This window comes from Poecilia reticulata, chromosome 15, assembly GCF_904066995.2.
Source record: "Poecilia reticulata chromosome 15, P_reticulata-male-v2, whole genome shotgun sequence".
NCBI classification, from domain to species: domain Eukaryota; kingdom Metazoa; phylum Chordata; class Actinopteri; order Cyprinodontiformes; family Poeciliidae; genus Poecilia; species Poecilia reticulata.
Window position 1 is genome coordinate 22,679,952 of NC_088844.1, and position 11,747 is coordinate 22,691,698.

Consider the following 11,747-nt stretch of genomic DNA (forward strand, 5'->3'; position numbering starts at 1 on the left):
TTCTGTTCAGAGTTTGCAACAAGCCATGTGGAGGACACAAGAGAAGGTGCTCTGGTCAGATGAAACCAAAGTTTAAATTGTTGGCCTTCATGCAAAACGCCATGTGGGCCAGAGAAAACCTTTAAGAGCTCAGATCAAAGCATTTCCATGTGTTACTTTTGCAGATGCTGTCAATCAAAGCGGGAAAATGGGAAAATATTTCAGTCTCTAGACATACTGACCTGCAGATGTAACTGCAGCAAAATATGGTTTTTATGAAGTTTAGATTTATGCAGGTTGTTCCATATTTTCCTTTCACTTCACATTTATGCAAAACCCTTGCTGGTCAGTGTAATAGCCATTACAATAAATACCAAAAGAATGCTTTGAAATTGGTCGCAAGATGTGTGAGGAAAAAAAATAATGTCAGAATATTTTTTACAAGGCATCATATTAGCTCTTGAGATTGTTTTCCAGGAGGCTGAGCTGAAGTGTTGCAATCCACAAGCAAATAAAGAACATCGTAGAAGTTCAAAGCTATCATTCCGAAGCATACTTTGCTGTCTAACATTGCTAACTTGTTTTTTATGTGATGCAACAGACAGAAACTAGTATTAAAACAGCGGAGGGGTGTGTTTTTGTTCAGTTTGTGTTTGTTTTTCCTCCGGCAAGATGAGAGAAATGCTGGTTCAGCACGCTGTAAACGGCCCACAGGGGCCCATTCTTCAGCATAGTCCTCCTCCAGAAACTGATTTCACCGCGGGGCTTTGGCTCACCATCCCAGCAGCCCTCTGGCCCGCATGACAACAGGCGGCCTGTTTTCCCCTGCAACATAGCAACACTGCCCTCAGCGAACTCCTGACTCTTGACAGTCAAAACACACTGCTGGCCAAGGTGACAGCAGCTTTGCATCGGGCATGATGAACACACCTGGGGTGGGAGGCTGTGAACGTGTCACTCTGGCTGTTAAATCAACATGATGTCACAGGAGGAGATTTGAATAAATAATCAGAAGCATGGGCCACACATTTGCCTCGTCGAAGGCTAATTTTCCAGAGAAGAATCTTAAACAAAAGCGCTCTGGGTGCGAGTTCAGGGCCGCTGACGGAGAGCAGCTGAACCAGACATTTGAGTTTCACATTTCAAAGCTCCAGGGACAGTTTGAGCCTCATAGGGGCAACAGCAAGGGTGAAGACTGAGGCAAACACGTCTGCAGGCCTTATCGAGCAAATCTGAAGCCTTTTGAAAGATAGAATCCATTATTTCCCCATTACTGTGTCAGGACTTTGAGTCATTGTTGAAGACATTCAGAGTTGCTGCTCTGGAATAGGTCCCAAAGAGACAGAGAAGACAGGAGGACATGTAATTCACCACCGTGTCCTCACATCGCCTTCAAACAGCCTGTTTGTCCTGAAGGACAGACTTCTTGCGTTTATATGCCCTCATACATATCAATTACTTGCAACTTGGTTTGTGTCATCCTCAAGGTGCCTGAAAATTAGGTTTCAATGTCAGCAGAGAGACACATTCCAGACAAAAATAACCCAGCTTTCACCTCCGGGCTGTTGAGCCTCCCCCCCCCACCTCCGCTGTCACGAAGCAGCAGCTCAACCTGAATCTCCTCCCATTTAATAGCTCTGAAATCCAGGCTTGCACAAGCAACGCATTCTTCTTGCATCAGCAGATGAACTTCTTTCCATATAACAGCGGAGCTGTCAGCAAACCGTGGCGAATGTTTATGGAGCGAAACAGGGGAAGCGAAGCTGCACTGTGTGCCTCTTTGTTGCTCGAACTCGCAGAGGATTGAATTCCTGAAAACTTGTACAACAACAACAAAAAAGAAAAAAAAAAAAATGGCGTCACCCCTCGCTCTGAGTCAGAGATGCAGTGTGCCCTGGATGAACTTCCTGTTTCAGATATAGGGTTTCTCCAGCCGAGCCGCATGCAGGAAGTGAGTCACTCTTATTCACCAGCCGTCTGCGCGCTGCAGACTCTTCAAGCCCCAGAGTGACAGGCCGTGGAGGGGACCAAATTAGCTTCTGAAACTTTAATCTCCTAAAACTCAATTATTTAATATCTGAGCCACCCACATCAAAGGAATACCTCAGCTCTCTCCTCTCCAGCTGTCTTGATGGAGACTTTTAATACCGTCTCCTGAAGGATTCACCTATTTTGCATGGCTGCCCTGCGGTTTGAATGACGCTCTGCTGAACTCGTGCAAATCAGAGATATACCGCAGCAATAAACTGTAGTGCACTTAAACCTGCGTCTTTTAACAGAACATTGTCCGGCTGCAGAGGGTGATCTCGGCGCACATAAATAGAGCAGGAGGAAACAATTACCGTGATCTGAAATGACGAGAATTTGAAATGGAAAGGAAATAAAGGCAGGGTTCCCATAAAGTTTCCATTTCAGTCTCATGCTTTTTCCAGGTTTAACTTTCTACAGTTTCTCCCTCCCAACAACTGTTGACATTAGAGAATAAAACACTTTGATTTATTCATCTATATGTACAGATCAAAAAACAACACAATTCAGAAGTTGGCTTTGGATTTAGTAGTGTGGTAAAGGACTATTTCACTTCTTTTTTTCTGGTATTTGGACAAACTTACACTGACACACAAAATCCTGAATGGATATGGGCCTTTCTTGTTTGTTTTTTTTAGTAAAAACTGCATGAATTTATCTGTAGGTTCTGTCTGTAACTTAAACCCCCCCAAAAAATCCATGAGTTGGTACAGAGACATATGGAAACTGGCCATTATCTAAAGAAACATCAAGCTAAAAGCTCTTTGTTTTTCAGAAAATGTTTCTTTTAGATGATTATTAAGGAGTAAAATCTGGAAATAAGCAGTTTCTTTTTTTCCATTATCCAGAATTGGAAATATTCTGGATAATTTTAGGACTGTGTAGGAATACTGTATACATCTAAAAAGAAACTAAAAATGTGAGGGCTTACATATCATACTCAGACCTGCTTTTTTTCTTTTTTTTTTTTTACTGATGCCATTAAAATAGTTTTTCTAGATCTACTTGTTTTGGTAAATCAAGACTCTTCTTGAGCTTTTCTGCAGCAAAAAGTTCAGGTGGGATTGTAAATGTTTGAAATTTCAGAACATTTTCGAATAAAAATGTGGTCAAAAAATGTAAAATGGGTCACTATTATGGCTTTAAAAAGAATAATGATCTAAATCTTTTGATGCAATCAATGCATATGGCATCTAGCAGACAGAAAATCAGCCTCCTTCCAATGCCTTCAAGGTACAAAGACCTAAATCCAGAGGAAAATGTAAACGTTGAGCTAAAGAGAACCAGAGCTCTGAACAGTGTGGAAAGAATTATATAGAAACAGCTCAAACCCTGTAAACGTATCATATGCCTGTATTAGCGATGCAAAAATAAACTTTTCCGCATTTTAAATTACATCCAGAAGTATAATTTATGTTGAAGAAATGTTGGAAGACAATGAAATAGCCCCCCGAACACATCAACCTTTGGAAACGAGGTTCTAAATGATCCCTAACTGGCCTTAATTTTTGTCTCACACAGCTTCATAACACACATTCCCAGACCTGCGTAACAAATTCACTCAGTGGAAAAGTGGATCAGAGAAATGGAAAGTTAATCCTCCCCCCGAACCTGTCCAGCCTGAGACAAAAGAAAGAGTGGGGGCTGCTGCAACCGCAGACAGGCACAGGGGCTTTTCTGTCTCTGCAGACTCAAATGTAAGAGCTCACATATCCAGCTGCAGAGTCAAACGCACGCAAAGCTGGACAACAGACCTACAGATATTCAACAGCGCCTGCTGTGCTCCAACTAATCTGCTGGCCATGTTCGTGTTTACTGAAAAATACTTTAACATACAAGTGATGTATTACATAAACAATGACTTGAGGGGCTTTGTAAGGCGAATGTCTTTTAAGGTCATAAAATTTTACTTTTTCTTGTCCCCGTACGGTCATTATAGTTTAAGAAAAGCTGAATCACCTAAAGCTTCCAGTTTTAAATTATCTGGCCTTGACAATAGCCGTCAACATCAGAAAGCATTCTATCAAAGTTGAAACGAGAGAAAAGATTGTTTCTATGGTTGCAAAAAAGTATGTCACAGTAACAAAAGAGTCCGTAATATATAAATGTTTTTTATCAATGTCAGAAAATGTTCAGTAACTCCTTGAAAATGTTTTGTTTACATTAGAAAATGCTCCATCACTGTCACAAAAGGGTCGTTGAGTTCAAGGTTCTATAATGTTGGTTTCAACATTAATTCCATCAACAATAGAAAATATTTTATGGCTCTATTAATGTCAGAAAAGGTTCTATCAATGCAAGAAAAAGTTATATTACGCTCTGAAATTGTTTTTTTAACGCCAGGAAAGGTTCTATAAATGCCAAAAGTGGTTTATCAAATGTTCTATTAACATGTAGAAAAGGCTCTATTAATGTTGAAAAAGGTTCTGTTGACATTATAATGGTTGATAGAGGATGTTCTATGGTTATATCATTACCTGCAAAAGTTCTTTCGATTTGACAAAAGGTTCTGTCGCTTTTAGCAAAGGTTTTATTAACATCAGGAAAGGATCTTTGCTGCATGTCTGCCCTCCTTCTCTCTTTTCCCATTTCCTGTCTGATCTGCTACAAATAACAGCTACTATAGGACCAGAGAAAAAAAATGTTCCATCATTGGTAGAAATTTAGAAAATGTAATAATTCATAGAAAAACGTAACACAAGGTTGAGTTAGCATGTTTAATGTCAAAGGTTATGGCATCACAAAAAGTAAGTTTGTGATGGCTTTGTTGGCTAAAAAGCATAAAGTAACATAATTCAATTTGTTAAGTCATAATTGAAACTAACAGGCTTCTGCCACAACATCCTTTGGACAGATGAACCCAAAATATGGATGCATTCTAGGGTAGCTGACCAATAGCTGAAGCCATGGGTCAATGATCTCCAACACAACAGCTAATGAACAGAAAATGAAGAGAATCACGTTGAATTGGTTTGGCCCAGTCTAACCGATCAAACCCCAGCGAGCTGAAGCAATATTTTATGAAGACGATCTGGCGAATATTTCTCCACAATGACGTGAGAAACTGATACAGTCAGAGCGAAAGCAACTACTTAGAGTTATTGCTGTTAAAGGTGGCTCTACAAGCTGATAAATCTACAGAGCGCTCTCTCTCTCTTTTTTATTATTTTCGCCATGATGGTAATGTATAGAAGTTTTCCATTTCTGATGACTGTACCTGGCACCATCCACCTGGAACAGATGGCTTTTCAGGCAGACCATATCAAATGTACCCAATGACGCAAAGAACTCATGATCTCATCTAAGCCCACTTCCATTCTTAATTTCCCGATGTTGTGCATATGTGTGGAGGTGTGAGCGAGCGAGTGCCGAATTGAGAAGTATGTGCGTACAAATGCAGATGTGTCCGTACGGGTGCAGGATGCAGGATATTCTCCACTCGCTTGAAAGCCTTTTCAAAGTGGAATGACTCTATCAAGGGAACAATGGATATTCTGAGCCCAGCAACGTGACAAAGGTTCACACTGACACGCTTTCCTAAATTAGGCTGTTCATGCACAGGAGGGAAGTAAGCGCCGCTCCTATTCTTCTCTTCTACTCAGGGGTCATTGTGTAGACAGGAAAGGCCACGGAGACATATGACTTGATATGCTCTCCAAAGTAGGTTAAGGGCACTCCACTTGCAACTGAGAAAACGCTTTTTCTTACTGTGCATCGGATGAGAAGTGATTCTGAAACGCCGTGAATACAATGACTTGCAAAAGTATTACAAACAACTTGAACCTTTTCGCATTTCTGCACTTCAGAGCCACAAACCTAAATGTGTATTATGGAGATTTTATATGACGGACGGCTATTCTGATGTATTAGTATGTTTTTCCATTGTAACTCTTACTCTATATTTATTGTTGGAGGGTGAACCTCAGTTTTAAAGGGGCAGTATTAAGTAGAATTTACTAATTTTCAGATTAACGTTATAATCTGAAAATGTTATGTCATAATATTATTCCCTTATCAAAAACAGACCTGGAGTGTTGCTTTGATGCTGCATTTTTGAGAAATCCTTTAATGTCAGCCGTTCGGCTATGCAAAACAGTCTCCCCCACTTGGTTCCTTCAGACTAGCGGCAGCAGCAATTAGCAAACTCCTGGTAGAACTGCGTATCTGCTGAGTTCATTATGAAAAGTACTTCAAAGTGCAACACCCCTACGAATGATGTAAACACCTTCATGGAGGCATATTGTGATGACTTCCTGAAGGCAGAGTGTCGGAAAGAGCAGGAGCTTCTTAAAGAGACAGAAGCCCAATTTCAAGACGTTGATTTTTCTAAGTCAAATTACTTTTAAGTCATGTTTGATATTCCCAGCATTTTTCTAACAACTGAAGGTAAAATAGTTACTTGATTGTGCTATAAAATGGCACTTTGTTTATGGGAAGTTCATAACAATGGCCTTTTAAGCCTTTCACAGCTTTTCTTCCTGGATTCCCAGTCTGTTAAACCCATCTTAACACCAGCTCTGACCAGTTTCCCTAACCCAATGGAAGGAAGAAACACCAAAACCATAACCACAGAGAGCTGAGGGAGATGAGCAGTCTTAGCTTATGCTTTCCATGAAGGCCAATAAGTTCAGCTTTGGTCTCAACTGACCAGAGCATCTTCTTCCCATCCTGGTTTGTGGGAACTGCTTTCTTCTTGCCACCTTTCCACAAAAACCAGCCTTGTGCAGTACACAGTTATTAGTTGTCCTGTTAGGAGAACAGAGATGTGGTTTTCTACAGCTCCTCCAGAGTAAACATGGGCTTTCTGTCTGCTTCTGGCCTATTTTGCATGTATTTTGGTCTTCATGATGCCGTTTTTCCACCAGTGTTTTCTAACAAATCTCAGAGGCCTTTACAGACCAACTTCATTGAGGTTGAGATTAAACTTCACCCAGTTGAACTTCATTTACTAATAGACATTTTTGCACTGGATTTTATTTATAGGCATCACAGTAAAAGAGACTTAACATAAGTTGGAGTAGCTATTTGAAAAACCATGTATCATTTTTCTCATGACCTAACAGCATACACTAATTTGTTTTGGTATACTGCACTGAATCCCAGCAATTTTGAAGTGTTATGATCTCCTTTGCAAAGCAGTATAATTCTGTTTTTATTCTTAAAGATTAGTGTCATGATTAGGTCATTTTTAGTAGAATCTCTTCAGTCATCAACTGTAAAAGCCATCTGTAGGTTTAGTTCTTTCTCTGGGGAATCTTTAATCTAACTTTGACAGCAGTGGGAAGAAGCAGTCCCTCCTCCGCTTCAACCTTTTCACCCCCCAAAACACGAGGGGACCTTTGGCATGTGAAAACCATGACCCTGACTGATGTCATTAGAAGATAACCTAAATTACGTCAAGCCATGTTTAGCAACCGTTCATGTTCTTGCATTTACATAAACAGAAGCTGCCAGTAAAGACTGGAGCAGACATTTTGGGGAGGTAGGAAAAGGCTCGTGAAGGAGCAGAGGCAGGGCCTCCTTGATTACCCCCGCCTTTCCCCTCACTGAACTCACACCACAAAAACTAGCTTCCAGGAAACCAGCTGTTGGAGCTGGGAAAAGGGAGGAGGTGATATTCTATATCAGGACTGTGAATCACAGTTCCATGCTCTGTATTTTTCCTATGGTGGTTTGGCTGCCTGGCTGGTTGGCTCAATGAGCGGTTGGTAGTGTGTGTGTGTGTGTGTGTGTGTGTGTGTGTGTGTGTGTGTGTGTGTGTGTGTGTGTGTGTGTGTGTGCGTGTGGGTGTGGGTGTGGGTGTGTGTGTGTGTGTGTGAGGAGGATTGTGTTGTGGACCGGGTCTGAGTGCTGAGGGACTGACAAGGAGACCGGGACGGAGGGGGTTGTTGGGTTATTACATGGCCTCGGGGGTGCTTATTTAAACCAAAGTCCTGTCTGGAATATTGCACTCAAACACTGTTATTGTACTGCAGCTGCATAAGAAACAAAGGCAGGGAGATAAAAATAAGAAGAAAGAGGAAAAAGAGAGGGAGAGAGAGAGAGATAGAGAGAGAGAAAAAGGCGATTGAAGGGGAGAGAAAAGCAAAATAAGATGAAGGAAAGAAAAGGTCTGGATATTGTCATAAGTTCTTTGGAGGACATTGCACATACAGAGTGCAGAAGAAAGAGGAAGTATGCAGGGATAACTCATTTTAAGGCAACAGATGACAAAAAATCTTATGCTATAAAGAGTTATAACACATTTTAAACCCCTTTATCTAAGAATGCACTTTACTGCATGACAGAAAGAGGGGAAAAAAAGCATTATTCTGATGTAGCACAAAGAGAAAATATGGATTTGTTTAACAGAAGGAAACAAATCGGTTTCAGAAATATGTGTTTGGAGCAAGTCATGCACAGCCGGGAATTTGTGTGAAGCAAGAAGAAAACTCAAAGAAACTACGTGGAATCTCGGTGCGGTTGGGCAGCACTGTTTGCTTGTGTTGAGACAGCTCCTAGGAAAGGAATGTGTGGCCTACATTCCCACTTTAGCCCCCGCCTCCTCCTGTCCTCTCAAACACCAACACTCCGTGTCAGCAGGACCAAGTTTAGGAGGCTGCACACCAAAAATAATAAAGGAAGGATACGGTGGAAGCACGCACTTTTGATTTACCGCTCACTTCCAGCTAGAGACACTGGCTGTGCATGGTTGTGACGCTGACTTATCTCCGCAGATTTAAAATCTCCCGTTCTGACTCAGGGGACGGAGAGAGGTTTAGTCTGCTGCAAGGACGGGGGGGAAAGTGGTGGAATGGGGAGGCTTAAAGGGATAGTTCTGTAAATTTGAAGTGAGGTTCTGTTATATTCTTAAGCCTAATATATTACTTGCAGTAGATGACTCTTTTAGTGTCTTCATTTAGTGTGAATCCAAGATAGGTTGAAGCTACTGGCTTGTCTCAGAAGGCAGTAGCACTTCCACCTTCTTAAGACAACTCCAGTCTCAAAAACATTGGAAGGAATTCAATGATTATTTTAGCTGCTGTCACACTTTTCTTTTCTTTCCATGTGCCTTCGCTTATGAAAGAAAATGTATCAGCTATAATGCATTTTAAATGTTTTCATAGCTTTGGCATTTGTGTCTTGCTTTGGATATGCAGCCATTTTGAGGTGTATGTGCAGCTTTACTTTGTCGTTTTATTATTTTTGCAATGTTCAAGGATCAACTGGGGCTTTGATTCCCCTCAAGTCGTCAAATCTCGATTGTCTTAGTTAAATTAATCAAAAACTGGGTGGGGATAATTAAATGTGAGGATCTTCATCGGTGTAGGAAGAGAGTCTGCATAATGTAGCATGAGATTAGTAATGTCACATGCACATTAGCTAATTTTGTGGAGGAAAAAATGGTCATATATCAAACTATTTAATGTTTCAAACACATTTTTGGATGTGTTTGGCATAAGTATATCATCTATGGTACACTGCCTCCAACCTCCATTTCCTGCATGATTAACCAAGCATTTCTGTTTAAATAACCAACCAAGGCAAATGGGACGATGGGTTAAAAGTTCTGACATCAACGTTTGCATAAAGTGCAATTATGTTTTGTTGACTGGAGTTGTTTTAAGATGGTAAAAATCCACTTTGGTCTCAAACCCTTTTATATAAGTTGTTAGTTTTGGATTTCAGGACCAATGTATCTGGATTACCTTGGTTGTAAAAAATAAAAATGTTACAACAGCTAAAGTAAACACTTAGCTGTTGTAATCTCTTAGCTTTCGAATAGTTATTTTTTTGAGGTTTTACACATTTCGTTATTAGTCAGTGTTTCACACGGGAAGAATAGAGATGCTGCACAGCCTCCGAATCATCGTTGTCTTTATAAATAAGCACATAAAGAAGCTGTGGCCCCATGTTAAACGTTAATATGTTTCCCTGTGGTAAAGGCCTGATTTGGTATTTGCCCCTCAGACACCTGCCCTTAACTTCAGCCTCCAGGACCGACTAATCTGGATTTGTACGAAATAAAGTTGCCAAGAGCGTTAGCTCCTACAAGTAAGATATTAACTCCTTGGAACCTTCTAATGTAACCTCACAACAAAAATCCTGACCTATCCCTTTAAGGGATAAGACGAGTGGGAGGAGTGGGTCAGCGCTGCATTCAGATGAAATTAAATGGAGGCTAAAGTGCTGACTCATTGTGTTCAATCCGTTTATTACCTGCTCTGTCACCCAAGCTTTATGGGATGGGCTGCCAGAGGAAGGCTGGGGGGAATGCAGGCAGGCGGACAGGCAGGCAAGCAGCCCTCATTTACAGGAACACTTCTGGAGGCAATAACACTGCAGTCACCAAGCCAGCATGCTAGACAGCAAGCTCCATGGCTCACCTGCGCTCTGCTAAAGTACCCTTCAGGAAACCCCACCTCCACCCTAACAAAGCACTCACACACACACGGGCGTACACCCCCAACCCATCTCATTTTTCTGGCTTAACAGGAGGAAGCCTGTTTTTGCTGCTAATGAGACATCAAGGGAAGCTGGGGAATCTGAGCCCTAAGCCTGCTAGACCAGTGTGTTTGTCTGTGTGAAGAGACGGCGAGCACCGTCTTGTGTTGGAGGAGCCAGTGCATTTGTGTTGTATAAAAGCAGAAAAAAATACTTAATTTCAACCAGATCAGTGACGGCAGACAAACCTGGATTCATCTCCACCCTCAGTCACATTCCCACACAGTTGGATGTGTAAGATATTAATCATCCACATCACAGCTGACACTCACTGAGGTGTTAACGCTGGTTGCAGTGTGAAAACAAAGGTGGAGCGTCTCTGTCCTGAACCATGCAGTCAGTAATCGTTCTTCCTGGATTATAGACATTTTAGATGAATTTTTTTTTAAACATTGGTCAAGAACAGTAGATTTAAAGGTGACATATAATGCTTCCCTGAACAGGTTAGGTCTATGTTCATTACATTTTTTGCACAAAATCATTCTTAGGTAGTGAGATTTTAGTCTGGTCTGTGCTGCCTATTTTTATCTCCTTTAAGAATGAACTGTTTTAGTCTCCTCTTGTCACTTTAAATCCAAATAAGCTTCTGTTGGCCACGCCCCCTAACTCAGTGTTTACACTCGCACGTGAAAATGGCTGCAAACACACGCACAATTATACAACCATACATCTTTGGAATGCAGAAGCGGAACCAGTAAAAGTGTAACAAGTGGTTTCTAAATGGTAAGTCAACAAAACACTTGTCTTTTCCAGGGGCCATTGTACAGCACATACAGCAGTTAAACCAACTAACCAAATGTGCTGGAGTTCAGCTTGGGTTGCTAGGCGACAGGGCTAAGTTTGACTGGGGTTACTAGGTAACGGAGCAGCTCCCAAGGTTTTTGAAACGTCTCATTTTCCAGACACCAAAGACATGAACTTATTGCTAAAAAGTACCTGACAATCGTTTTTTTTGTTGTTGTTTTTTTTTTTTTGAATCAACAGAGACCCAAATGGAAATGCCAAAAACGAATGAATATTTGTGTGAATTTTGTTCAATAGGTCCCCTTTATGATTGCATTGGATCTTAAAATGTGGTATTTCTGGTTCCTAATTTTGATGCCAGACAAGCAGAGATAATTTAAGTGTTTACGCCATGTGCATAATGTATGGCTGTGGGCAGTCTGGAGCACTCACTGGCTGTGGAAAGTGCTTATTGCTGCTGATCAGACGAAATGGACTCCAGCACTGTGTCAGGCTCCAGTTTGTCTCAAATG